We start from the raw sequence: 27,927 nt of genomic DNA on the forward strand, positions 1-27,927 counted from the left end.
TAGGCTCCTCTAAGCTTTCTTCCCAACCTTGGGCTTCCATATCCATCCTTGCCAGGCCTGCATAGCCCAGTCTTACCAAGAGTCCCATGAAGTAAGTTCAGAGAGAAACACACACACACACACACACACACACACACACACACACACTTTATATATGATCTAGTTATTCATCCCCGACCTGTAATATCTAAACCTTGGTCTTCCTTTAGTAAAAGTCCTGTTAGGTCAATTTAGAAAGAACTCTTTCATTGACCCTCTTACTCTACTTACTGGCTATAAATCCCCAGCTGTCTTTGCTGTATTCAGAGCTAAATCCAATCCCTCTCCCCTATCAAAAATGTTCCTATCATAATAACCTTAAGTAACATCTGACATTTTAATAAGTGTAAGAATATTTTTCTGCCCAGAAGTGTGGGGTGGGGGTGGCCCAAACAATGTATACACATGTGAGTAAATGTAGAAACGATAAAATAAAAATAAGTAAATAAATAAAAATTTTAAAAAGAATATTTTTATCTCTAACAAAGGAATGATACTCCATAAATTTAATAGTTCTTAGGCTCAGAAGTGTCTGGAACCAAGTTTCTACCATCCACAGGGCTTCAGGCTTGTACATACTAGGATGTTCAAACATTTTAACTTACATTTGATCTGATAAGGGAAGAAGTACAAGAGAGCACAACAGCACTGAGCACCTAAAACTGAAAGGTAGTAGCAGATGGGTGTACGTGGAACTAACACATTCCCATAGCCACCCCACTGCCTTTTCCAGCCCAACCAGGGGAGTGTGAGCATGTGATCTTGAGGTGCCCACTGAAGTTCAGCCCATCACAACACTTGCCTTCTAGATCCCAAAAGCCATAAACTTGGATAGGAAGAAGCACCACTTATGCATTGCTGAGGCCAAATGATGCACACTCAGCCAAAGCACAAATGATGCAAGGTTTATGTTGAAGGTTCATTAGGAAGTTCATTCCCATGTGTCTTCCCCATAAGCTTTTGGGGTTCAGAAAGCAAAGCAGGGGATCTAACAATTACAAGTATCCTGCTGATACAGGCTCTGGGGAAAGATTTTTTATTTTACACACACACACACACACACACAAGTGCATATCAGATTTCAAATACACACATGCATGTGCATGTGCATGCATGCATACAAATGCACAGCATGGCTTCTGCTCTGTGAGGTAAGATGCTTAGAGGAGGCATCAGGAACTATGGCCAAGCATCCAAAGCTCATTAAATCTGTGTCTTCACCATGATAATAATCATAAAAATAATAGCAGCTACTAAGTACCTATTACTAATTACACCTACTGTTGCCATCATTGTATTTGTCAATTAAATCATTGCATTTACTCCTAATGGTCCAGCGAGGAAACTGAGACTCACAGAGGTAAAGCAATGTGTCTATCAGCACCAAGTAGAGCCAGAATTTCTATCCAGATCTGTCTAAGTCCAAGGGCACTGTCCTTTCCACCTCATCATTGCTGATTGCACATCAGGAAATGTTTCCATCAAATATGTAAGTGAGACACAATACTCAAGTGTCTCAGAGCCAAATCCTCTTATGGGCCAATTAGTCTCACATGATACACAACAGCCACATGACAAATCTCAATAAATACTTGCTGAATAAATGAATCTAAGTTTTCAAAACATATTTCCAGCTAACTGAAGGCTATAAATCTTACCTCAGAGTCATTCTAGTCAGATTTTTCTCCTTTTTTTTGGTATGTAGAAACTGTATATCCCTTTCATCCTTTCACTCCACACCTAGGAATCAGATCCAAGATGATAACTTAAGAGGTGCTTATATTTGGGGGAGGGGCTAAGAGGGAGGGGAAGGAAGGAGAGAGAGAGACAGAGAGAGAAAAAGAGAAGGGAGGAGGAGGAGGAAACAGAAACAATGTGGATGCTTCACTTTGTACTTACTTAGGCTTAAAAGTGAAAATAAGGTATTTTTGAATTAAGAGTTGAACGATTTGGAGAAAATTCATGTGTTCGTTTCACAAATTGAACATTCAACTTTTCAGCCCATGTGTAAGAGTTACATTTGGTTCTCACCTGGTCATCCCTCAGAGATAGGATAAAGTCAGTTAACTGAATACAGGCTGTCAGATGCTACACTCACTTTTTATTTTATGCTCTCTCTCCTCTACAGCTGGTCAAAAATGTAAAGTGAAACAGCCTCTGAAAGAGTAGGGTGACCCATCTGGATCAAGACCCTTAAATGTGTGCCTTTCCTTTGATCTCATAAGCCCACTCCTAGGAATGAAGCCTAGAGAAATCATCTGAAAGGCAGACAAGGAAATAGGTTGCAGAACATTCTCTGCCTTTCTCACAACGTCAAAATTTTGCAAGCAACCTCAATGTACTATACTAAAAGAGTAGTAATTAAGTTATAGCTCAGCCATTTCATGTACTATGAAACAGGGAAAAATAATCCTATTTCTAATGTAGATTTCACTATAAGGAAAAATGCTCACAATTAAACATTAAATAAAAAGCAGGCTAGGCATGGTAGCACATGCTTGTAATCCCAGCTACTCAAGAGGTAGAACTAGGAGGATCACAGTCTAAGGCCAGCCTGGGCAAAAACATGAGACCCTCTCTAAAAAATAAACTAAAATCAAAAGGGCTGGGGCATGGCTCAAGTGGTACAGCATTTGCTTAGCAAGCATGACCCTGTGTTCAGTCCTCAGTACTGTCAAAGAAAGAGGAAAAAAAAGAAAGATAAATAAAAAAGCAAGATTCAAAATTCTATAAACCCAATTTGTCTAACAAAATTAAAACTAGGAGTTATTTTACATATCTATATCTACATCTAGGCTATATTTATGCTACATATAGATATATAGAGAGAGAGATATACATACCTATAAAAGAAAAATGCTAACAAACCAAGATTGCTATCTCTGGCTATTACATTCTCTTTTTTTGGGGGGGGAGGGTTTTAGGGGGGTTGGGGGGTGTTCAGTGCTGGGATTTGAACCTTGGGCCTTGCACATGTGAGGTAAGTGCTATACCACTGAGCCACACACACAGCAGACCATCTTCTTTCTTCCCTTTTTCAGTTAAACATATATTCTTTTGATTTTCAGAAGAAATATTTCAGTGAGTAAATTTTAAAGCCTATGTTCACATTTCAGCACACTGACTTGCTACAATAATCACATTATCCCAGAAAAGTGACAACTCACTAACACCACAAAAGAGAAAAATTCTAAATAACAGGATAAAACTTATCTCAAAATATAACTTCACTCTCAGGAGGCTCTTCCTTACATTTAACTCATCCCATCCCACTGTAATTTTTGTGATTTAATCTGATTTGTAATCTCATTATCAGTCTTTGAATCCTGAGGGTTTAGCATAGTCCTTAACATAGAGGAATCCCTCAATTAATGCTTGTTTAAGCTCAAGAGCAACCATCTAGTGGACTATAGAAGCCACGGTGTCATCATTTCCTCAAATGTTCTTATGCTCCTTCTTCTAGCAACAGTCTCCCTTCACTTTGGGAACAAAAAACCCAAACACACACACCCAGTCTCCTGGATGCCAAGGTATAAGAAGGTGACTACAGCATCTAGGGAATCCCTTCTCCAGCCACCTGGAGGAAGCCAAGTCCAAAGAAGGACAAACGAGGCTGACTGGCAGATGGTAGTAGGGTTATGAGATGGAGAGACAAAACAAGGGCTGTAGAATGATGTCACAGACCAAGAGGAGCAGAGACCAGCAAAGGCAAAGAGAAGGTCTAGTGTACCCCTGATGCCCTGATCCCTGCAACTTAGCCTCAAGTCTATCCTTCCTGGCTATGGTAACACAAAAAAATTCCTATTCTGCTTAGGCTGATTTGATTTGGGTGTCTGTATTCGCAACTAAAACTGTCCTGACAAATATTCTATGTCTCTAATAATATAATAATACAAATTAGAATCTTCAAGAATATTGCATGGGGAGAAAGAGACTAGGGCAAGATCATGCCTGATAAACTTATTAGGAGAGCAGAATAGATTTGAAAAGGTACTAAGGTGATTGATACTGATGATAAATTGGGTATTAAAAATCTCTCATGAAAAATTCAGGTGAGAGGCAAAGCTTCTAGCACTGGAACATAAAAATCTATAGACTTATGAAGAGTAACATTTATACTAGCACATTAGATTAAGATGCAATTTCTAAAAGGCTAATGGGCTCTCTATTCTATAAGAAAACTATTTAATGTCCTTACAATTAAGAATCAACTCATCTCAGGGTCCCACCTTCTTTCTTGTTAGCATATAAAAGGCCCAAACTGGACACATTGGTGTCAGCAGCAATCTTTCCAATTTTACCAAAAAGAAGTCATGATTATCACAAATACATAACTAAAAGAATTGTTTTGAGTTAGTTAGAAAGTTATAATTTTTTAAACAATGGGAGAGGGCTATCCTAAGAAGCAGCAACTCAAGTATGTATCACCTATAGATTGGAACATTTTGTCTAAACACTATTAATGACACATAACCAATAAAATGAAATGCAATACGATGTGTTAATGGAGTCTTGAAATAAAGGCAAGTCCTGAAGGAAAGTAGACTGAAAACTAAAATACATATTAAAAATCCAAATCAATCGTGCACAAGATCAAAAGAGCCATTTAAACAGTAAGTAGAAGATGAGTTCTTTTAGGTAAGGGATTACTTGAAAAGTATATCTGGGGACAAAAAAAAAAAACTAATGCTGCCTTTCTACTCTGCTGTGAGCTGCCCCTCCATTCACTCATTGACTGAATGAACAAACATACAAAGTATGCAGTGTGTGCCTCGTATGTGGGATATGGGGATAAACAGGTGGATGGGGCTCCAGCCCTTAGAGATCTGACAGTCCACAAGGGAAAGTAAAATGGTACACCAGTAATTATAACAGCAAAGAATGAAAAATAAATAAGACAGTGATATGTACCCTAGCTTACAGGCAGTAAAAGCAAGTACACTGAAACTGGTCTTCTAAGGAAAGATGTTAATTAGATGTAGAAGTTATGAGGAACAGCATCCTGGACAAAAAGAATACTGAATGTAAAGCCCCTGATGTAAGGAGTGAGAACTCCAAGAGGCCTAGGAAGAGAGACAGCCTAGTACAGGGGGTGGGAATGTGGACTCTTCTGGGACCTGGGGTTGAATCCCAGGTCTGTCTGATGCTTACGAGCTATATGACCTTAACAAGTTCCTACACCTCTCTGTGTTTCCTACATAAAACAGAAAAAATAATTTCTGTGTAATAGAATTATTAGAATTGTGCTGAGCACATGGAAAAGTATTGAAGTTGGAGCATAGAGAGAGAGGAAAAGGAACCCAAAGATGGCAGAGTCCAAATCATACAGGACCTTGGTGAGAAGATACTTGAGCAGATTAGGTCTTTTTAAAAGGTCCCATTGGCTGTTCTAAGAATGACTGGTGGAGTGTAGCTAAGTGTAGGCATACCAATTGCCCACTAAAAAAGATTCTGTGGTTTGTGGCTAAAAAGAAAGAAAAGGTTCATGTAGATAGTACTGAGGACTTCAAAAATATATATTATTTTTATACTAATTTAAAAGTTAGACAGAAAAAAGATAGCAAACTAAATACCCACCACACTACTGCATCTCCACAAACAAGAAAGTAAGCCTCAGGTATGTGGCTATAAGGAAAAGTGGGCAAGTTAGTAAGCTGGGGACAGTACCAGTTAAAATATAGGTAAAAATAAAAAAATGTAGAAATTTGGATATATAAACAAAGAAAAAACTACCCAGGCAAAGCCCAGAGCAGCCCCACAGCAGCAGAACCTGATCTATGCCATCCCTAAACTCTCCTAAGTGCAGACCAACAAGCCTTAACTTGGGTGGATGGAAGCCAACTGGCACTGTGGCCCAGGCAAAAGATGGTATGGGAATGATCCAACCCAGCAGAGTCTTCCCAAACCAACTACATCCCTATACCCACCACCCAGCCCAGCATATATACATATGTACAACTGCCCATGAGTGTCTCTGTAAGACCGATTAATCAGAGGCTACCAAACCTTGTTCTGGTTTGGTAGAAGATACCAAGCACCTAGGTCCCCCACCTAGGACAAAAGGCAGGTGTGAGAACACTGCCTTCACTGTCCAGCCCAGAATACATCTATATATACATATGGGTGACAAGAGCTACTTACCTACCTTTTCTGCATAGGCAGAAAAAAGGAAAAGCTCACTGAGGACAAGCTGGAACTGCCACTGGATCCCTGGTGCAGGGCAAGACAGAGGCCGCATGAATAGGAACACTCAGAAGAGTGCTCCCTGACCCACTAGCTGTGCTTGGAGGCCCTCCCCCAGCTGCTACTCCACATGCCTGGAACCACATCATTTCCACAAGAACCCATGCAATGGGACATAGTTGCTCCAACCCCAGAGAAGCCCAGCCCCTGGGAGTTGCTGCTAATCCATAGGACCTGCCCTGCCTCACTCTGGCCACTGCCCATAGTCCAAAGCCTTGACTGGCCAGGGAAAACTACACCTAATCCACACCCAGAGAGGACTCTCCAGCAATCCTGGGCCCAGAGGGGATCTGTGAGTATTTTGTTGTGTATACAAACAGAAGAACCAAAGATTGGAGAACAAATACTGCAAAGACATAGCCCAGCAGGCAGATACTCTCCTCCTCAACAAGCAAAGAACACTGACTCTTATTTTCTGTTTCTCTTTCATAAATTTTTCTGTTGGTAGTTTATTCTACTTAATTTTCTGTTGTGGGTTTTTTGGTCTTTTTAAGAAAAATATCTTAATTGTTCTATCTTTTGCAACCCCTGACTATAAAGTGTTTTTTTCCACAATAATTAAACATTTTCCCTCACACTATCATTTAGTTTACTTTCATCCCACACATTTCATCTCCCTTCTCCCCATCTTACTTCCCTTACTTTTACTACCTAATTTTTAAATCCTACACTATATGTTTTCTAAACCCCTAGTATGCCATTAAAGAACCCTAGTCCCTTCCATATATAATGTTACTGGGGGTGTAGATGATTTCTCCAATTGTTTTTTACTTCTTATAAATATCTGGTTGGTTTTGAATTGGTGCTTTTGATATTGCTGAATTATATTCCCAGGCCAGTGGTGAGAAATACCACATCAACTCTGCTACTACCGAGTCCTGCCAGAATATACAAAATAACTCATCTTAAACCTCCAACCAATGACTTAACCTCAGATGAGCAAATCTCTATTTAGAAACATAAGAAATAATGAGAAAAAACAAGGAAACATGACATCTCAAAAAATTAACAATCCTACACTAAAGGATTTGAAAGAAAGTAAAGTAGATGAAATCTGAGAATGATCAATGAAATTTAAAAGGACATGTAAAAACACCTCAATGAATTCAAGAGAATACAAACAAATAGCTAAAAGAATTCCAGGAGGATCCAAATAAATAGCTGAATAAAATAAGGAAAACAATGCAAGATATGAAAGGGGAACTTAGAGGAATTCCAAGATGGCGGCTAGAGGTAGGAAGCAGAAAGCGACCCTCCTATAGTGAAATCTTGGAGAGACGCTGGAGACACACTTTGCAGGCATAATCACCGAGAAAAGGCATAACTTTGACTCCTCCACATCTCCAGCCGGCGCAGAGAATCTCCACTTCACGTTAAACGGAGAAACGAGGAGGCCCCCGGGGCCGCCAGTGGCCGGCGCCCATACGGCTTGGGAAGACGCGGACCAGGTGAGCTTCGTGGTACCGCGGTAGCCCCACAGACAAGCCTGGGCCAGAGCAGCATAGCCCCCTGGACAGACTGACCTCCACCCGGGAAAAAAAGAGAAACTGATTACTAAGCAATAAGAACAGTTAAGACACACGGGAAAGAGGGTGGGGCGCCCTGAGCGCTGAAGACTGGGGGAAGGGAATCCTTCCCAGGACTGTAAATAAACGAGCCAGGCAGGCCGGAGAGACTCTGGCGGGAGCGGGGCGCACCCAGCAACCAGGAGCGGGGATGCTTGTGAGAGGAGGGAAGACCCACTTCCCACGTGAACTGTAAATAAACACGCAGGCCTGACAACGCGGGGGCAGTGTCACCTTTCCCAGTGCTTGGAAAGGGGAAAGCCTGTAGCAGAGGCCCCCCCCCCCACAGGAGAACTCTGAGCAAACAAAGCCTGTGGGACCAGGTGAGTGCTAAGCTCACCCCAGAGATCTGCATAAATAACGCCGCCAGCTACAGCCTGAGAGCAGCAGGCAGGCAAGCCACAGTTGCAGATACCACTCTCAGAACTGCCTCCAGACGCTTTTTTTTCTTTTTCTCCCTACCTTTGATGAGAGAACAACCGAATTACACCTGCAAGCCGAAAAACTTACTGAAACTGTATTGCATTTGAACTGGGGACACTTGGTGGGGCTTTTTTTTTTTTTCTTCTTCTGTGTGTGTGTGAGTGTAGTTTTGTTCTACTTTATGCATCCCCTTTGATGAGACAACTACAGAACAACATCTGAGGCACCAACTCCAGGACTGGAGATTGAAACGGACATCCAAATTATTAAGACTGAAATTGCATTGCATATAAACTTGGAAGTTTTTTGGTTTTTTTTTTTTTTTTTAATTTTCTATTTTCCATTTTATTTTAATTCATTTTTATATATAGATATTACTTTCATATACTTATTTTTTATTTTTTTTATCTTTGATTTTCAATCCTCTCTCTGTCTCTCTATTGTCTGTTCAGCTTACTGTCGATTAGTACACTAACACTCCCTGTTTATACCTTTGAAACTCTCTTGTCTGATACCTTGTTCTGCTTTCTCCCTCTTGCCTGTATATTTGTTTTCCCCTTTTCTTTAACTTCTTGCTTACCATCTCAGCTCACTCTTCCATTCTCAATATTACCACTGTTATTATTACAAGCTAGAAAATACTTAATTACACACAGTACAGGGACAGTAACAACACCAAGGACAATGACAGGAAGACAGAAAAAACAAGGAAACCAGTTTCCCCACAACAAAAAATTAGTACAGGAACCAGAGGGGAATGAAGAGAACAGAAACTCAGATCCAGACCCCAACAAAATGAAGATAAACTATGCCAAAGGACCCAATGAAGCCCACAAGAATAATTTAAAAGAAGACATACTACAGGTACTCAATGAGAATTTTATAGAGATGATACTGGATAGGGTCAACCAAAATGTACAGGAGACACTCAAGAAATTCCAAGACAATAAAAATAGAGAATTTGAAAAAGCAAAAGAAGAAATAAAGGAAACCATAGAAGCACTGTATAAACACCAAAGTGAAAGAGAGAACACAATGAATAAATGGATAAATGAACTCAGGACAAAAATAGACAACAATAAAGAAGAAAACTGCCAGGATATGGAAAACCTCAGAAAAAAGAACGAAACAGAACTGCAAAACAAAACGGAAGGCCAATCCAGCAGAATAGAACAAACAGAAGACAGAATCTCAGAACTTGAAGATGAAATGGTAATTAAAGGAAAAACCGAAGAACTATTAATTAAACAACTCAAGACCTGTGAAAAGAAAATGCAAGAACTCACTGACTCCATGAAAAAACCAAACTTGAGAATCATGGGCATCGAATAAGGAGAAGAGGTGCAAGCGAAGGGAATGCGTAATATATTCAACAAAATAATAACGGAAAATTTCCCAAATCTAGAGAAAGATATTCCCATACAAATGCAAGAGGCCTCCAGGACACCAAACAGACCAGATCAAAATAGAACTACCCCACGACATATCATCATTAAAACAACAAGTTCAGAAACTAAGGAAAGAATATTGAAGGCTGTAAGAGAGAAAAAACAAGTAACATACAAAGGTAAACCCATCAAAATCACAGCAGACTTCTCAACAGAAACATTAAAAGCAAGAAGAGCGTGGGGTGAGATCTTCCGGGCACTGAATGAAAATAACTGCAACCCCAGGATACTCTACCCAGCAAAGCTATCATTCAAAATAGATGGAGCAATAAAAGTCTTCCATGATAAGCAGAAACTAAAACAATATGTGACCACAAAGCCACCATTACAAAAGATTCTGCAAGGGATCCTGCACACAGAAAGTGACACCCAACTTAACCATGAAAAGGCAGGCAGCACCAAACCACAGGATAAGAAAAAGCAAGACAGTAGAGAGTAACATCAAGTTAGGTACACACAATTAAACCTTCAAATAACTAAGACAACTAAATGGCAGAAATCACCACATACCTATCAGTACTAACACTTAATGTTAATGGACTTAATTCACCCATCAAAAGACACCGTTTGACAAAATGGATTAAAAAAGAGGATCCAACAATTTGTTGCTTACACGAGACTCATCTCACCGACAGAAATAAGCATATGCTTAGGATGAAAGGCTGGAAGAAGATTTACCAAGCCAATGGCCCCCGAAAACAAGCAGGAGTAGCAATACTTATCTCTGACAAAGTAGACTTCAAACCTACATTGATCAAACGAGATAAAGAAGGACATTCCATACTAATAAAAGGGGAAATAGAACAAAAGGAAATAATAATCATCAATCTGTACGCACCCAATGTCAACGCACCCAATTTCATCAAACATACCCTGAAAGACCTAAAAGCATATATAAACGCCAACACAGTGGTTGTGGGAGACTTTAACACTCCATTATCATCAATAGATAGGTCATCCAAACAAAAACTCAATAAAGAAATCCAAGATCTAAAATATGCAATAGATCAAGTGGACCTAGTAGATGTCTACAGAACATTTCATCCAACCTCTACACAATATACATTCTTCTCAGCAGCCCATGGAACCTTCTCCAAAATAGATCATATCCTAGGGCACAAAGCAAGCCTCAGCAAATATAAGAAAATAGAAATAATACCATGCATACTATCTGACCACAATGCAGTAAAAGTAGAACTCAACAACAAAAGTAAAGACAAAAAACATGCAAACAGCTGGAAACTAAATAACTCATTACTTAATGAAGAGTGGATCATCGATGCAATAAAAGAGGAAATTAAAAAGTTCCTGGAAGTCAATGAAAATGAAAACACAACCTACCGGAACCTATGGGACACAGCTAAGGCAGTCTTGAGAGGAAAGTTAATAGCCATGAGTGCATATATTAAAAAGATTGAAAGATCCCAAATCAATGACCTAATGATACATCTCAAACTCCTAGAAAAACAAGAACAAGCAAATCCCAAAACAAATAGAAGGAGAGAAATAATAAAAATAAGAGCTGAAATCAACGAAATAGAAACCAAAAAAACCATACAAAGAATTAATGAAACAAAAAGTTGGTTCTTTGAAAAAATAAACAAGATCGATAGACCCCTGGCAAACCTGACTAAAATGAGGAGAGAAAAAAACCCAAATTAGTAGAATCAGGAATGCAAAAGGGGAGATAACAACAAACACCATGGAAATCCAGGAAATCATCAGAGACTACTTTGAGAACCTATATTCAAATAAATTTGAAAATCTAAAAGAAATGGACAGATTTCTAGATACATATGATCATCCAAAACTGAACCAAGAGGAAATTAATCACCTGAATAGACCTATAACACAAAATGAAATTGAAGCAGCAATCAAGAGTCTCCCCAAAAAGAAAAGTCCAGGACCTGATGGATTCTCTGCTGAATTCTATCAGACCTTTAAAGAAGAACTGATACCTACCCTCCTTAAACTGTTCCACGAAATAGAAAGGGAAGGAAAACTGCCAAACACATTTTATGAAGCCACTATTACACTTATCCCAAAACCAGGCAAAGACACCTCCAAAAAGGAGAACTATAGGCCAATCTCCTTAATGAACATTGATGCAAAAATCCTCAACAAAATAATGGCAAATCGAATTCAGCAACACATCAAAAAGATTATTCACCACGACCAGGTAGGCTTCATCCCAGGGATGAAGGGGTGGTTCAACATACGAAAATCAATAAACGTAATAAACCACATTAACAGAAGCAAAGACAAAAACCACTTGATCATCTCAATAGATGCAGAAAAAGCCTTTGATAAGATCCAACATCATTTCATGATAAAAGCTCTAAGAAAACTAGGAATAGAAGGAAAGTTCCTCAACATTATAAAAGCTATATATGACAAACCTACAGCCAGCATTATACTTAATGGAGAAAAATTAAAACCATTCCCTCTAAAATCAGGAACCAGACAAGGATGCCCACTATCTCCACTCCTATTCAACATAGTACTGGAATTCCTAGCCAGAGCAATTAGGCAAGAAGAAGGAATAAAAGGAATACAAATAGGTAAAGAAACTGTCAAAATATCCCTATTTGCAGACGACATGATCCTATACCTTAAAGACCCAAAAAACTCTACTCAGAAGCTTCTAGACATCATCAATAGCTATAGCAAGGTAGCAGGATATAAAATCAACATAGAAAAATCATTACCATTTCTATACACTAACAATGAGCAAACGGAAAAAGAATGTATGAAAACAATTCCATTTACAATAGCCTCAAAAAAAAATCAAATACCTAGGTGTAAACCTAACAAAAGATGTGAAAGACCTCTACAAGGAAAACTATACCTTCTGAAGAAAGAGATTGAGGAAGACTATAGAAAGTGGAGAGATCTCCCATGCTCATGGATTGGTAGAATCAATATAGTAAAAATGTCTATACTCCCAAAAGTAATCTACATGTTTAATGCAATTCCCATCAAAATTCCAATGACATTCATCAAAGAGATAGAAAAATCTACTGTTAAATTTATATGGAAACACAAGAGGCCACAAATAGCCAAGGCAATACTCAGTCAAAAGAACAATGCAGGAGGTATCACAATACCTGACTTCAAACTATATTACAAAGCAATAATAATAAAAACAGCATGGTACTGGCACAAAAACAGACATGAAGACCAGTGGAACAGAATAGAGGATCCAGATATGAAGCCACACAACTATAAGCAACTTATCTTTGACAAAGGAGCTAAAAATATACGATGGAGAAATAGCAGCCTCTTCAACAAAAACTGCTGGGAAAACTGGTTAGCAGTCTGCAAAAAACTGAAACTAGATCCATGTATATCACCCTATACCAAGATTAACTCAAAATGGATCAAGGATCTTAATATCAGACCCCAAACTCTTAAGTTGATACAAGAAAGAGTAGGAAATACTCTGGAGTTAGTAGGTATAGGTAAGAACTTTCTCAATGAAACCCCAGCAGCACAGCAACTAAGAGATAGCATAGATAAATGGGACCTCATAAAACTAAAAAGCTTCTGTTCATCAAAAGAAATGGTCTCTAAACTGAAGAGAACACCCACAGAGTGGGAGAAAATATTTGCCAACTATACATCAGACAAAGGACTGATAACCAGAATATACAGGGAACTTAAAAAACTAAATTCTCCCAAAACTAATGAACCAATAAAGAAATGGGCACGTGAACTAAACAGAACTTTCTCAAAAGAAGAAATTCAAATGGCCAGAAAACACATGAAAAAATGCTCACCATATCTAGCAATAAAGGAAATGCAAATTAAAGCCACACTAAGATTCCACCTCACCCCTGTTAGAATAGCCATCATCAGCAACACCACCAACAACAGGTGTTGGCGAGGATGCGGGGAAAAAGGAACCCTCTTACACTGTTGGTGGGAATGTAGACTAGTACAACCACTCTGGAAAAAAATTTGGAGGCTACTTAAAAAGCTGGACATCGATCTACCATTTGATCCAGCAATACCACTCTTGGGGATATACCCAAAAGACTGTTACTCCAGAGGCACCTGCACATCCATGTTTATTGCGGCACTATTCACAATAGCCAAGTTATGGAAACAGCCAAGATGCCCCAGCACTGACGAATGGATTAAGAAAATGTGGTATCTATACACAATGGAATTTTATGCAGCCATGAAGAAGAACGAAATGTTATCATTCGCTGGTAAATGGATGGAATTGGAGAACATCATTCTGAGTGAGGTTAGCCTGGCTCAAAAGACCAAAAATCGTATGTTCTCCCTCATATGTGGACATTAGATCAAGGGCAAACACAACAAGGGGATTGGACTATGAGCACATGATAAAAGCGAGAGCACACAAGGGAGGGGTGAGGATAGGTAAGACACCTAAAAAACTAGCTAGTCCTTTGTCTGATGTATAATTGGCAAATATTTTCTCCCACTCTGTGGGTGTTCTCTTCAGTTTAGAGACCATTTCTTTTGATGAACAGAAGCTTTTTAGTTTTATGAGGTCCCATTTATCTATGCTATCTCTTAGTTGCTGTGCTGCTGGGGTTTCATTGAGAAAGTTCTTACCTATACCTACTAACTCCAGAGTATTTCCTACTCTTTCTTGTATCAACTTAAGAGTTTGGGGTCTGATATTAAGATCCTTGATCCATTTTGAGTTAATCTTGGTATAGGGTGATATACATGGATCTAGTTTCAGTTTTTTGCAGACTGCTAACCAGTTTTCCCAGCAGTTTTTGTTGAAGAGGCTGCTATTTCTCCATTGTATATTTTTAGCTCCTTTGTCAAAGATAAGTTGCTTATAGTTGTGTGGCTTCATATCTGGGTCCTCTATTCTCTTCCACTGGTCTTCATGTCTGTTTTTGTGCCAGTACCATGCTGTTTTTATTGTTATTGGTTTGTAATATAGCTTGAAGTCAGGTATTGTGATACCTCCGCTGCAGAAGATCTTAAAAAAAATACTACACACAGAAGAGGAAGAGAAATGCAACCATGAAAAAAACTGAAAATAATAAATCTCACTAGACAAAGAGATGAGCAAATGAGGAGTAGAGAAGAATCAATTGCTACGAAAACACCAAAGTATAAGGAATTACTTTTAATTGATTACCTTTCAATAATAATTCTGAATGTTAATGGTCTTGATTTTCCAATCAAAAGACAAAGACTGGCAGACTGGTTTAAAAAACAAGAACCAACATTGCATTTGTTGCCTACAGGACATACACCTCACTGGCAAAGATAAGAACAAGTGCAAGGATGGGAAAAGATTTTCCAAGAAAATGCAGCGCAAAAGCAAGTAGAAGTACCCATACTCACATCTGACAAGAAGACTTCAAGCCAAAATTCATCAGAAGAGACAAAGAAGGTCATTTCATATTCATAAAGAGAACACTTCATCAGGAGGATATAACAATTTAAACATACACACACCAAACATCAGTGTACCCAATTTCATAAAGGAAACACTAATAGACATAAAAGCTGAGGTAGACCCCAACACAATAATAGTGGGTAATTCTAATATCCCACTCTCACCAGTAGATAAGTCACCCAGATCAAGAAAACAAAACAAAACAAAAATTAACAAGGAAACTTCAGAATTAAATGACTTTATAGAGCAAATGAACTTAATACACAGCTAGAGAATATCGTACTCAAAAACCACGGAAAACACATTCTTCTCAGAAGTCCATGGCATGTTCTCCAAAATTGATCCTATTTTAGGACTTAAAGCATGTCTTAATAAATATAAGAAATTGAAATACCTTATTGCATTCTATCAGACCACAATGGAATAAAACTAGAAATCAACAACAAGAGAAACTACAGAAAATATTCAAACACATGACGACTGAACAATTCACTTTGGAAAAATCAATAGGTGATTGAAAAAATATGGGGTGATTAGAAAAAGAAAATGAAGACACAATTTATCAGAACCTTTGTAACAAAGCAAAGTCAGTGCTAAGAGGAAAGTTTATATTTATGACTGCCTACATAAAAAAAAATCAGAGAGATCTCAAATAAATACTCTAAGGATACACCTCAAATTCTCAGAAAAACAAGAACAAGCCAAACCTAAAAGCAGTAGATGGAAAAAATAATAAAGTTCAAGGTGGAAACTAGCAAAATGGTACCCAAAAAAGATACATAGACTAATGGAGTAGAATAGAAGACCCAAAATTAAGCCCATCCAACTACAGTCATCTAATTTACAACAAAGGTGCCAAAACATACACTGGAAAAAAGACAGCCTCTCCAAAAAATGGTGTGGGAAAACTCGATATCTACATGTAGAAGAATGAAAATAGACTCTTACCTCAGACCCTGTACAAAAATTAATTCAAAATGAACCAAAGATATTAACATAAGACCTGAAACTTTGAGACATCCAGAGGAAAGCACAGGGAAACTCTTAAAGATATATACATAGGTATCACCTCTCTGAATAGAACTCCAACTGCTCACAAAATAAGAACAAGAATTAACAAATGGCTTGCATCAAATTAAAAAGCTTCTGCACAGCAAAGGAAACAATCACCAAAATCAAAAGAAAACAGAATAAGATAAAGTCTTTTGCCAGCTATTTATCAGATAAAGGATTAATATCCAGAATATATAAAGAACTCTAAAAATTAACGAAAACATAATCCAATTAATAACTGGGCAAACAAATAAAACAGACAGTATTCAAAAGAACAAATACTAGGACTTGGAAGGATGGCTCAAATGGTAAAGAGCTTGCCTAGAAGTGTGAGGCCTTGAGTTCAAACCCCAGTACTACCAAAAAAAAAGAATTACAAATGGCTAAAGAATACATGAAGAAATTTTCATCATCCTTAGCCATAAAGGAAATGCAAATCAAAACAATACCAAGATTGCACCTCGCCCCAGTCAGAATGGAAATCATCAAGAAAACAAAGAACAACCAAATACTGGCAAGCATGAGAGGGTGACCCTTATATACTGCTGGTGGGAATGTAAATTAGTGCAGTCATAATGGAAATTAGTATGGAGGTTTCTCAAAAAAAAAAATTGAACTACCATGTGAGCCTGCTATACCATTCTTGAGCATACATCTGAAGGAAGAAGTCAGCATACAACTGACGTATCTGCATACCTAGACCAGAGCAGAACTATTCCCATTAGCCAAACTCTGGGCCCAGGTGCCCATCAATGGATAAATGGATAAAGAAAATATTATGTATATCTATGAAGTGATTTTCACAAAGTCAAAGCTGAATGAAAGATACAAAAGAATAACACTAGCTGATCCCAATGGTATAAAGTTCAAAAACAGGCAAATTAACGTGTGTTCAAGAATGCATACATAGGTGAAAAAAGAATCAAGAAAGCAAATAATATTACCGTGGATCAGAGTAATGGTTAGCTTTGGGAAAGAACTGGAGCACCCAGAAGAGCTGCCCCGGAAGCTGGGTGCTCTGCCACCACCAGGCCTTGGGCCCTAGACATGCCTCAATTTCCATCCTCTCCATGGATAAAATGAGCATACTGAGATCAGTTTCCATTCCACAGACGGATATTTTCAGAAATGTCACAAAGTGAGTTGAAAGTCCTCCAGCACCCTTGAATCTGTCAAAGAGCTTTGATAAAAAGCAGTGTTCTAAAGCAAAACAGCATCATGAAGCATGCTTTGTTCTCTTACTGATTGAAAGTATATAAAGTCTATGATTTGGTAACTATATAAAAATATTGTACCTAAATTTTATTCAGAATAAATTAACAGGGACTTATCATACCTGTATCATGCTAATATTTTCAGGGGAGTCTGTTTTGATTTTACCATATTCTCTCATAAGGACAGCATTAAATATTATCATTAAAAATATCTTGATAGATTCCTAACATTTAGCTCAAAGTTAAATAAAGAAAAAAATGTTAAATTATGTTGATAACACAGGCTTTAAAAAGGAACACAGACACCCAGACAAAGTTTTCCATACAAATAAAGCACTGGTACCTTAGCAGGGTATTAAAATCCCTTAAGACAAAATCAATTGTTGCCTGAAATTAGGTAGCAATATTACTTCTAAGATGAAGCTTAGGGCAAATCTAGTGGGAGAATCATTAAGATTTTTTAAAGCTAATTTACAAAGCATATTTTTAGCATTAATAATTATCTTGGGGCAAGTTTTCTTTTAATGGTATGCACAGTAGTCTGACAATTCCCCACAAGGTGGCACCAAATTCACACTTAGAAAACAACCAAGGGAATTTTTTTAATTGCAAAGCAGAAGTTTCAAATGTTCAACAGCTTCCTTTATAGGTTATTATCAACAATGACCTAGATTTGCAGATATAAGCCTTTCCTTCAATCTATATGGTATAAAAGTTAAAACCTTTTGCCAACTACAAGAAAACTTTAAAAGAAGACCTCTCAAGATAGACCTATGCCATTTCTGGACAGTTTTCAACAGGAAAAAAAAAGTATGTAAGTCCTAAAAATAAATGTCCCACTTCTTGGAGGGAAAAAATCCTGAAACTAATTTAGCACACTGAGTGTACCCAGAAATTGATCATTCTTCCTTTGTTTTAAATTTTGACTGAGCATAGATGAGCTGGTGTAAATCTTTAAAGAACTGAGTATTATTTAAAAATTAAAACAGAATTGCAATTAATACTTAATGTAACAAGTCATGGTTATTTTAAAAGGATGAGATTACTATTGGCCACCTTCTCTTTCCTACCCCCTCTAACCTCTTTCTTAGTCTTACAAAAGGCTGTTCTTAGTAAGCCAGTCAGGGCTGATTTAGAGCTCTGGAAACCCATAATGACAGCCATTTTGAGAACAGACAGGATGTATCACTGTTGGCTTACAGGATATTTCTGCCAATTAAAAAGGGAGCTCACTGCTCCCCAGCCTCTGGGATCCAAGCCTTCTATTTTGAAAAGGCAGAGGTTATGAAGAGTAATAGAGTATCCTCAAAGGGTCCAGCTTCCTGTTACCTGTTAGCATGAGAAGACAGACCTACCTGTGAGGGTAAGAGGTTTATTTATTCTCATTGACAATGTTCAACACAGAGAAGGGTGACCAGAATCTGTGAAGGGTTTATGTTATGAACTCCCAAACCTTTTAGAGAAAAAAAGCTAAAAGAAAAGAACAAAACGGCTCAGTATCATTCTGTAATCCTGAAGCTACCTATCACCAAACATCATCTCTCTATGCCCAAAAACATTCTCTAACCCTCTTAACAAATACTAAGCCCCCTGTGCACCCTCTGGAACATTGTTCCACCCAGGAAACACCCTCAATTGTGAACTCTTGGATTCTAAATATTTGTGATTCCCAAAAAAACAGAGGGAAAACTTGTTGTTCACTTATTTCTGTTTCTCAGGCAGGCCATCACCCACCCCTACACCACACACATGTGGTTGGAGATCTCAGGGGAAAGGCATGCTTGGAGGATTATAACAGTCCTCTGAGGTGGAGATTCCCAACAGCTGTCTGGAGAGGACAGATGGCAAAGGGAAGCAAGTATGTGCTCACATCAAAGATGATCTTAGAACCTACTCATCTATCATTCTGCATTCTACAAACCTGCAGTGAGAACCCTGCTGCCCCGCCTTTCCCTCCATAAGGGGAACACAGAATCCAGCATCTCAAAGTCACAACTCTGTTCCAAGCCATTAGAGAACTCAAAGCAATCTGACAGACATTTTAGCTCAAATGGGCCAAACCATTTTTAAAATGCTGTACAAGCCCTTTCTTACCCTGGTTATAAAACCAATGATACTACTTACTGCCACGACAGAATCCAGAATGAACTCATACAATTAAACACACTATAAGCCAGGTGCAGGTGGCTCATGCCTATAATCCTAGCTACTTGGGAGGCTGAAATAGGTACAATGGTGATTCGAGGCCAGTCCAGGCAAAAAATCCACAAGACCTGATTTCCACCAATAACTGAGTATGGTAGCATGCACCTGTCATGTGGGAGGCTGACATTGGGAGGACTGAGGTCCAGATAAAATGCAAGATCCTATCTCCAAGATAACCAGAGAAAAGGTCTACAGGTATGTCTCAAGCAGTACGCCATCTGTATAGCAAGTGCAAAGTTCAAACTCCAGTACTACCAAATCAAGCAAATAACAATAACAAAAAAAAGCAACACTTAATTCACTAAGCAATGTAAGAACTACAAGACTTTAGCAGGTAATGGCATGGTCGAGTTTTAGTGTTAGAATCTGTCACAAATACCCCTCGTGATTTTGATTAAAATATATAGGAAATTACCATGCATTATGCACTTGCCATATGCCAGCCACAGCAGTAAGCACTTACCAATTTTCATTGAAACATTGATTTCATAACTGCAGACTTCCAAAGGATCGATGGTTAAATCCTTGAGTGCTCCCCTATGAAGTGTTCCCACACAGTTATCACCTGACTGCATCAAGTGCCAGGACGAACATGACCCTGCTCTCAGAGGTCGTTCACTTCAGTAGTGGAAGAGAACCATCATGGTTCCTGAGAGCTGCATGTCAGGTACTGCTGAGCAGGAGGGAGTGGTTAATTACTCATACACATATTCTATACATCACCCTTTTTAGAATGATAATTAATTGAAGAAAGAGAAATAGAATGAAATAAAAAATTGAACAGAGAGTAGAGAGAAGTCATTAGGATCAGAAGTGAAGAAGTGGGATGAGAAGTGAAGATCTGTGGGATGAGAAAATGGTGTCTCCCACAAGGATTGTCTTTAATCACAGAGGACAAAGGTATTTATACTGACAAAGTCCAGGCACCTCAGCCTGTCTCTGCCTGACCTTCTCTCTGCCCCATTCAAGTCAAGGCTGACAGCTCCTTGCTTTTGAACTTCACTAAAGACGCATGTGCTAGAAGCTTGGTTCCCAGTGTGGTAATGTGAGAGGTGGTAGAACCTTTAAGAAGAAAGAGATGAGGTCATAAAGGTCAATGTAGTCTTTATGGGACCCAAGTGAATTCCCACAAAAGCAAGTTATTATAAAGACAGCAAGCCTAGTTTCTGAATCTTTATTGCTTCCTGTCTCACAAGTAACTGCTCTCCCCTTCTCAGGGCACCAGGATGCCATCACCATGTTGTGATGCAGCAGAGTGAGCGGCCCCTCCGTGAGCCACCAGCATCATGTTTGAACTTTCCAGCCATCAGAATTATGAACCAAATAAACCTCTTTATAAGTCACCCAGTCTCCCAGATTTTGTTATAGCAACAGAAAACTGAATAATTTAAGCAGCCTTCTGAGATCTCTTGTAGCAGAGAGGAGAACCAGAAAAGAAACAGACAAGTCTGAGCTCTAATAATGTAGCGGGGGGGCGGGAAGGATGGAATAGCAGAGAGATAAAACCTAAAGAACCTAAACGTGAAGAGGGTCACATAGCACTGGGGATAGAAGGTCATGTAGCACTAGGGTGAAGTAGCCTATAGAATTGCATATAATCATATATGGGTTAAAACTTGCTTTTTGCTTCTGTAACCTGCTTGCAAGGGTATATAAGGTGAAACCCCTTTGTTCTTAGGGCTCAGCCTTTGGACTTGAGTCTGCTGAGTCTGTGCCGGCAGAATAAAGCATTGCTTCCTGCTGAACTGCTTTGGTGCCATCTCAGTTTGAGATTCCCATAACATTCCTGAGCACTCGCTGCCAGGATTGCAGAGATGGGGTTTTTCAACTTTCTTGTGTCCGGGGTTTATCCCCCAGACCACCAGGAGAAGTGATCCCAACAGGTGCCCACAGACAGTTTGATCCAGAGGAGAGACTCTTCCTCCCAGCAAGTCAGGGTGAGGGCCTCAGATGCACAACGGAACCTGATGAGGTGCAGGAACCAGCAAGGGGAGTGCTGCCCATCAGACTGGTAAGAACCCAGGTTCAAATATTAGGCCTGCCTCTAAGTGGCAGAAAGAGAGCTTGATCACCTCCTGGGGTCACTCAAATAACTTTGAGCAAAAGCAAAACCGTGACTCCTAGGTGCTGGATGTAGAGTGGAAATGTTGGATGCCTGTGTGTGCACGTGTGTGAATGAGACATAGCCTGGCTACAAAGTGAGTGCAGAGTCCTAACTGCGGGTCCACAGAGAACTCATATGGTCTAGGGTGAGCCCTAACAGGGCCTCCAGTCCAGGGTTTACATGGACTCACTACAGCTAAGAGACACCCAAATCGCCAAGAGGGGAGAAGCCGGAAATAGATGAAGCAAGTGAGGACCTTGTGTAGGTGCAGTTCCTGGCTAGGCAACTGCATCCAGGACACCGATAAGGGGCCCGTACTGTTCTCCCTTGTGTGTTGGAGAAGAGGCCCCTTTTACCTCTCCTCCAAAAGCCTCTGTGTCTGTCTTGTCATTTGGTAATGGGAGGAGATGGGTAGAAATCAGAGTAAAAACACCCACTTGGAGTGGGTTAAGAACTTTAAAAAGGGATTGAATGGAGATACAGAGTTAAGTTAACTCCTAACAAGCTCAAGGCCCTTTGTGAAGTAGATTGGCCTGCTTTTGTGTAGAGTGGCCCCTGGAAGGGTCACTAGATAAAACTGTGGTTAATGAAGTTTATAGGGAAATTGTAGGAAGGCCTGGGCACCCAGATCAATTTCCCTATGTTGACTGCTGGCAGAATGCTGTCCTCAGCTGACCCACATGGCTAAGGCCCTGTCTGGAAGAGGTCTGTAGAATTATGGTAGCTAGGGCAGCCACAACTTCCAAGTGTAGAGAGAAAACAAAGGAGCCTATATGGGACAAGGAACCTGAGGAAATACCACCACCCTATGTGCCACTTTATCCACCTCTGCCACCAGCACCCAGTTCCACACCCCTGCCTCTGACATTGGATGGGGAGGCTTGAGGGACAATCATACCTGTAAAATCTGGACCAAAAGCCCCTGGGACTTCAACTCCCATGACCTCCCTGAATCCTTTGGACCTCACACCCACTCCAAGTCTGCCAGTTCTTACTCCACAGCCTCCATTCGATCAGGGGCATCTGACCAGTCTCCATGAGGACAGCTCCTCTCCTCAGACTCCCACTGCCCTGCAGATACCCCTGAGGAAAGCCCAGGGCCCAATGTATTATGACCCAGATGGTCAAATACAAGGAGGGGGACAGGTATTTGTCTATCAGCCCTTTACCACCACAGACCTCCTGAACTGGAAACATCATACTCCCTTCTTCCTGGAAAAGCCTCAGTTCTGATTGATTTGATGCAGTCACATCCAGACTCATAAATCCTCCTGGACAGACTTCTGACTCTTTTTAATGCTAAAGAGTACCGCATATAACGTTGGCAGCTCTAAAGTGGTTAGAAGATCTTGCCTCTGAGGGCACCCTAAATGCCCAAATTCATGTCCCGAGGAAGACCCCTGTTGGGACCCCAATGATGATTACCAGTGGCTTGAACGGTATCAGGAGGCATTATTGGGAGGCATGAAGGAAGTAGGGGAAAAAGGCCACAAACATGAACAAAACATCAGAAGTCCTCGAAGGACCAGATGAGAGTCCAGCCAGTTCTATGAGCGCCTGTGTGAGGCCTTCCATTTGTATATCGCCTTTGACCCAGAAGCCACTGAAAACCAGTGGATGATTAACACCACTCTTGTTGGCCAAGCCCAGGGGGACATTAGGTGAAAATTGCAGAAACTGGAGGGATTCACTGGAATGAATGCCAGCCATCTTCTGGAGGTGGCCACAAAGGTTTTTGTCAATCAAGATCAGGACGCTAAACGGGAGGCTGAGAGGAAGATGAAAAGGAAAGTGGACCTCCTTGCAGCAGCCCTTGCTGAACAGTCATGCAGGCCCCAGAGAGCTAATCCAGGCAGAGGCAGAGGCATCCCCAAGGACAGCGACAAATGCTCCTAGGACACATCGCCTTTAGGAGAAATTAGGGTGAAATCAATGTGCCTACTGTTGTCAGGAAGGGCACTGGGAGAATGAATGTCCCCAATAGGCCAAGGACTCACAAAAGGCCCCCCGGACCAGAGGCAGAGGCCAGGTTTTTGAAGGAAAATATAAGCCCACCCACAGGGGAGTCAGCCCCTGGGAGGAAAACAGTGTCAGACTGGCAGGCCTGGAAGGCTTTGAGGAGAACTAGGACAGACTGGGTTCCATTCTACTGGGCCCCCAGGAGCCTGTGGTCTGAATGAAAATAGGAGGCCAGTCCATGGATCTCATGTGGACACAGGTGCAGAACATTCATTTGTGACCCAACCAGTGGGCCCTCTTTCCAAAAGGCATAAAACTATTATCGGGGCTACAGTGGACCAGGCCAGCAACCCTTTCTCAGTGTCCAGACAATGCAATCTTGGGAGTCGTGAAGTAAGGCATGAGTTCCTTTATCTCCCTGATCGCCCTGTGGGCCTGATGAGCAGGACTTACTATGCAAACTGAGGACACAGATAACTTTTGATTCGGATGGCCCAGCAGCCTAAAGTTGAGAAGACGTGAGGCTTACTATTCCTGTGCAGGCAATGTCATCGGGTCATGTACTCACACCATACCACATATTCACTGTGCTCCCATGGTAATCAGCATATCTGCTTCAACCCCACCTGCCACCCTGGGGAGCAATGATTAGAGGTCTGCAACCCTGGGAACCTCATCAGCCGCACCCAGGTGTTTAACCCTGATAAACATGTGTCAATGTTCCTTGATGCACGTGTGGCATAGACCAAGGTGCCTGTGGAGGTATAGGCTGTGGCTATGGGGGCCTACCTTGGGAAAGAGCCTATATGTCAAATGATTAGTGTATGTGCCGGGGAGACCACTCTCGATGATGTGGGCTCCTATTATTGCCCTTGCTTCATGGGCTACATGGCAAAGAAAAACACCCGGCCCTCCGCACAAGGGGACAACTGCCCCGATGGCACCCCTGGCACCTGTAACCCTGTAAATTTCACTGTACTTAAACCATATGATTGGAAACAGGGACATTATATTATATTAGTATAATATAATTATACTGATTATATTAATATAATAATAATTACTAATAATAATATAGTAATTATATTACTATATTACTAATAGTGAGAGAAAATATTTGCCAACTACACATCAGACAAAGGACTGATAACCAGAATATATAGGGAACTTAAAAAACTAAACTCTCCCAAAACTAATGAACCAATAAAGAAATGGGCAAGTGAACTAAACAGAACTTTCTCAAAAGAAGAAATTCAAATGGCCAAAAAACACATGAAAAAATGCTCACCATCTCTAGCAATAAAGGAAATGCAAATTAAAACCACACTAAGATGCCACCTCACCCCTGTTAGAGTAGCCATTATTAACAACAGGTGTTGGCGAGGATTGGTTGGGGGTGGGGGGTAGGAACCCTCTTACACTGCTGGTGGGAATGCAAACTAGTACAACCACTCTGGAAAAAAATTTGGAGGCTACTTAAAAAGCTAGACATTGATCTACCATTTGATCCAGCAATACCACTCTTGGGGATATACCCAAAAGACTGTGACACAGGTTACTCCAGAGGCACCTGCACACCCATGTTTATTGCAGCACTATTCACAATAGCCAAGTTATGGAAACAGCCAAGATGCCCTACTACTGACAAATGGATGAAGAAAATGTGGTATTTATACGAAATGGAATTTTATGCAGCCATGAAGAGGAATGAAATCTTATCATTCACAAGTAAATAGATGGAATTGGAGAACATCATTCTGAGTGAGGTTAGCCTGGCCCAAAAGACCAAAAATCGTATGTTCATACGTCGTATGAACATATGTCCACATATGTTCTCATATGTGGACATTAGAACAAGGGCAAACACAACAAGGGGATTGGACTTTGATCACATGATAAAGCGAGAGAGCACACAAGGGAGGTATGAGGATAGGTAAAACACCTAAAAAATTAGCTAGCATTTGTTGCCCTCAATGCAGAGAAACTAAAGCAGATACCTTAAAGCAACTGAGGCCAATAGGAAAAGGGGACCAGGAACTAGAGAAAAGGTTAGATCAAGAAGAATTAACCTAGAAGGTAACACACATGCACAGGAAATCAATGCAAGTCAACTCCCTGTATAGCTATCCTTAGCTCAACTAGCAAAAACCCTTGGTCCTTCTTATTATTGCTTATACTCTCTCTTCAACAAAATTAGAGATAAGGGCAAAATAGTTTCTGCCTGGTAGCGAAGGGGTAGGGGGGGGAGAGGAAGGGGGCGGGGTGGTAAGGGAGGGGGCAGGGGGAAGGGGGAAGAAATGACCCAAACATTGTATGCACATATGAATAAAAGAAAAAAAATTAGTATAAGGATAGATGGAAAGGGCCTTGACCTTGGGATTCTGATGCACCTCAAATTAGAACCCATGAGAGTTCCTCATACCAAGTTTTTTACTCTTTTTATGAGGAAATGCAGAGTGAATTTTCTATCTCTACCAAGGCCAAAAACTTGTTCCTCTCACTGGCTGAGTCTATAGCCCAGACACTAAATGTCACTTCGTGTTATGTTTGTGGAGGGACCAACATGGAAGACCATTGGCCTTGGGAAGCAAGGGAGCTGGAACCACGGGAGCCTTTTAATGAGACTGCTTTCCTGAAACACAGAAAGGCATCTGGCTCCTAAAAACTTCCATCATTGGAAATTACTATATCTCCCGCTCAAAAGGCCAGTTCTCCACCCTGCTGGGGGATTTATCTTGCCTAGGACAAAGGTTTTATAACACTGCCTATAAGACCCAATAGTGGAGAGCTCCAAACCACACAGAAACCTACCCCATCCACTGGCTAGCTTCTCTAATCTCAGGAAAGCTTGGGGCAATCTTACAAAAATAAATCTTAGAAAAATAAGGCTGGTGGGCACCCAGGGGGTTACATTGGATCTGTGGGAAGCAAGCTTATATGGAGCTACCTAGCAACTGGTTTGGGTCTTGCGTACTGAGCTCAATCAGACCATCCTTCTTCTTCTTCCCCCTTAGACAAGGTGAAAAACTGGGAGTCCCCATATATGAAGAAAAATTAAGTGGACAAAAATGGGGTGCCTTACAAATTGGCAATTGGAAAGATAACGAATGGCCTCCTGAGCGAATCATTCAGTACTATGGTCCTGCCACTTGGGCAGAAGACAGGTCCTGGGACTATCGCACCACATTATCAGGATACAGGCTGTTGTTGAAATTTTAACTAACGAAACCGCAAGAGCTCTCAATTTGCTGGCAAAACAAAACACTGAAATGTGCAATGCCATCTATCAAAACCATCTGGCCTTAGACTATTTGCTTGCTTATGAGGGAGGAGTTTGTGGAAAGTTTAACCTGAGCAACTGCTGCTTACAGACTGATGATGAAGGGAAAATCACAGAAGAGATCACAGACCGAATGAGGGAGATTGCCAATGCCCCTGTCCTGATTTGGGAAGACAGAATCCCATTGACCTGTTTGGAGAATGGTTCTCTGCCTTGGGCAGATTCAAACCCTGATGGGGCGATGGGCCTTGTCCTGGGAGTATGCTTAATAGTACCCTGCCTGGTTCTGCTGGTATTGTGGTCTATCAGGACCATTATGGAGGCCACTATAGAAAGGAAAACAGCCACACATGTAATGATGCTATGGAAATACAAAACCCTAGATCAAGGTGATGCTCTTTGACCCTAGGTGGATCTGAGCATCAAAGGGGGGAATAATGTAGCAGGGAGGAGAACCAGAAAAGAAGCAGACAAAACTGTTCTGATAATGTAGCAGGGAGAAAGGGATGTGTAGCAGAGAGATAAAACCTAAAGAATCTAAATGTGAAGAGGGGGGCTGGTGGAGTGGCTCAAGTGGTAGAGCGCCTGCCTAGCAAGCATGAGGCTCTGAGTTCAAACCCCAGTACCACCAAAAAAAAAAAAAATTAAATGTGAAGAGGGTCACATAGCACTGGGGGGGTAGAAAGTCATGTAGCACTAGAGTGAAGTAGCCTACACAACGGCATATAACCATATATGGGTTAAACGTTGCTTTTTGCTTCTGTAATCTACTTGCAAGGATATATAAGGAGAGGCCGCTTTGTTCTCAGGGCTCAGCCTTTGGACTTGAGTCCGCTGAGTCTGTGCCAGCACAATAAAGCATTGCTTCCCGCTGAATTGCCTCAGTGTCCCATATCTCAGTTCGAGATTCCCATAACACTCTCTCTCTCCCTCCCCCTCTTGCCCTCTCTCCCCCTCTTCCCTTCCCACTCTCCCTCCCCATCTCTCTCCTCTCTATCT

The 27,927-nt window shown here is 40.5% G+C and overlaps 1 protein-coding gene and 1 non-coding gene across 19 annotated transcripts in view; one reads left to right on the forward strand and one right to left on the reverse strand.

The window, feature by feature from the left end:
* LOC109683367 (ERC protein 2) overlaps window positions 1-27,927 on the reverse strand; it is a 998,591-nt gene that overhangs the window by 847,775 nt on the left and 122,889 nt on the right. The gene's annotated exons all lie outside the window — the stretch shown is intronic.
* Window positions 27,487-27,559, forward strand: Trnaa-agc (transfer RNA alanine (anticodon AGC)). Its single transcript has one exon. It is a non-coding gene; the product is annotated as a tRNA-Ala (tRNA).

The sequence above is a fragment of the Castor canadensis genome, chromosome 10 (assembly GCF_047511655.1).
Source record: "Castor canadensis chromosome 10, mCasCan1.hap1v2, whole genome shotgun sequence".
Taxonomy (NCBI): Eukaryota; Metazoa; Chordata; class Mammalia; order Rodentia; family Castoridae; genus Castor; species Castor canadensis.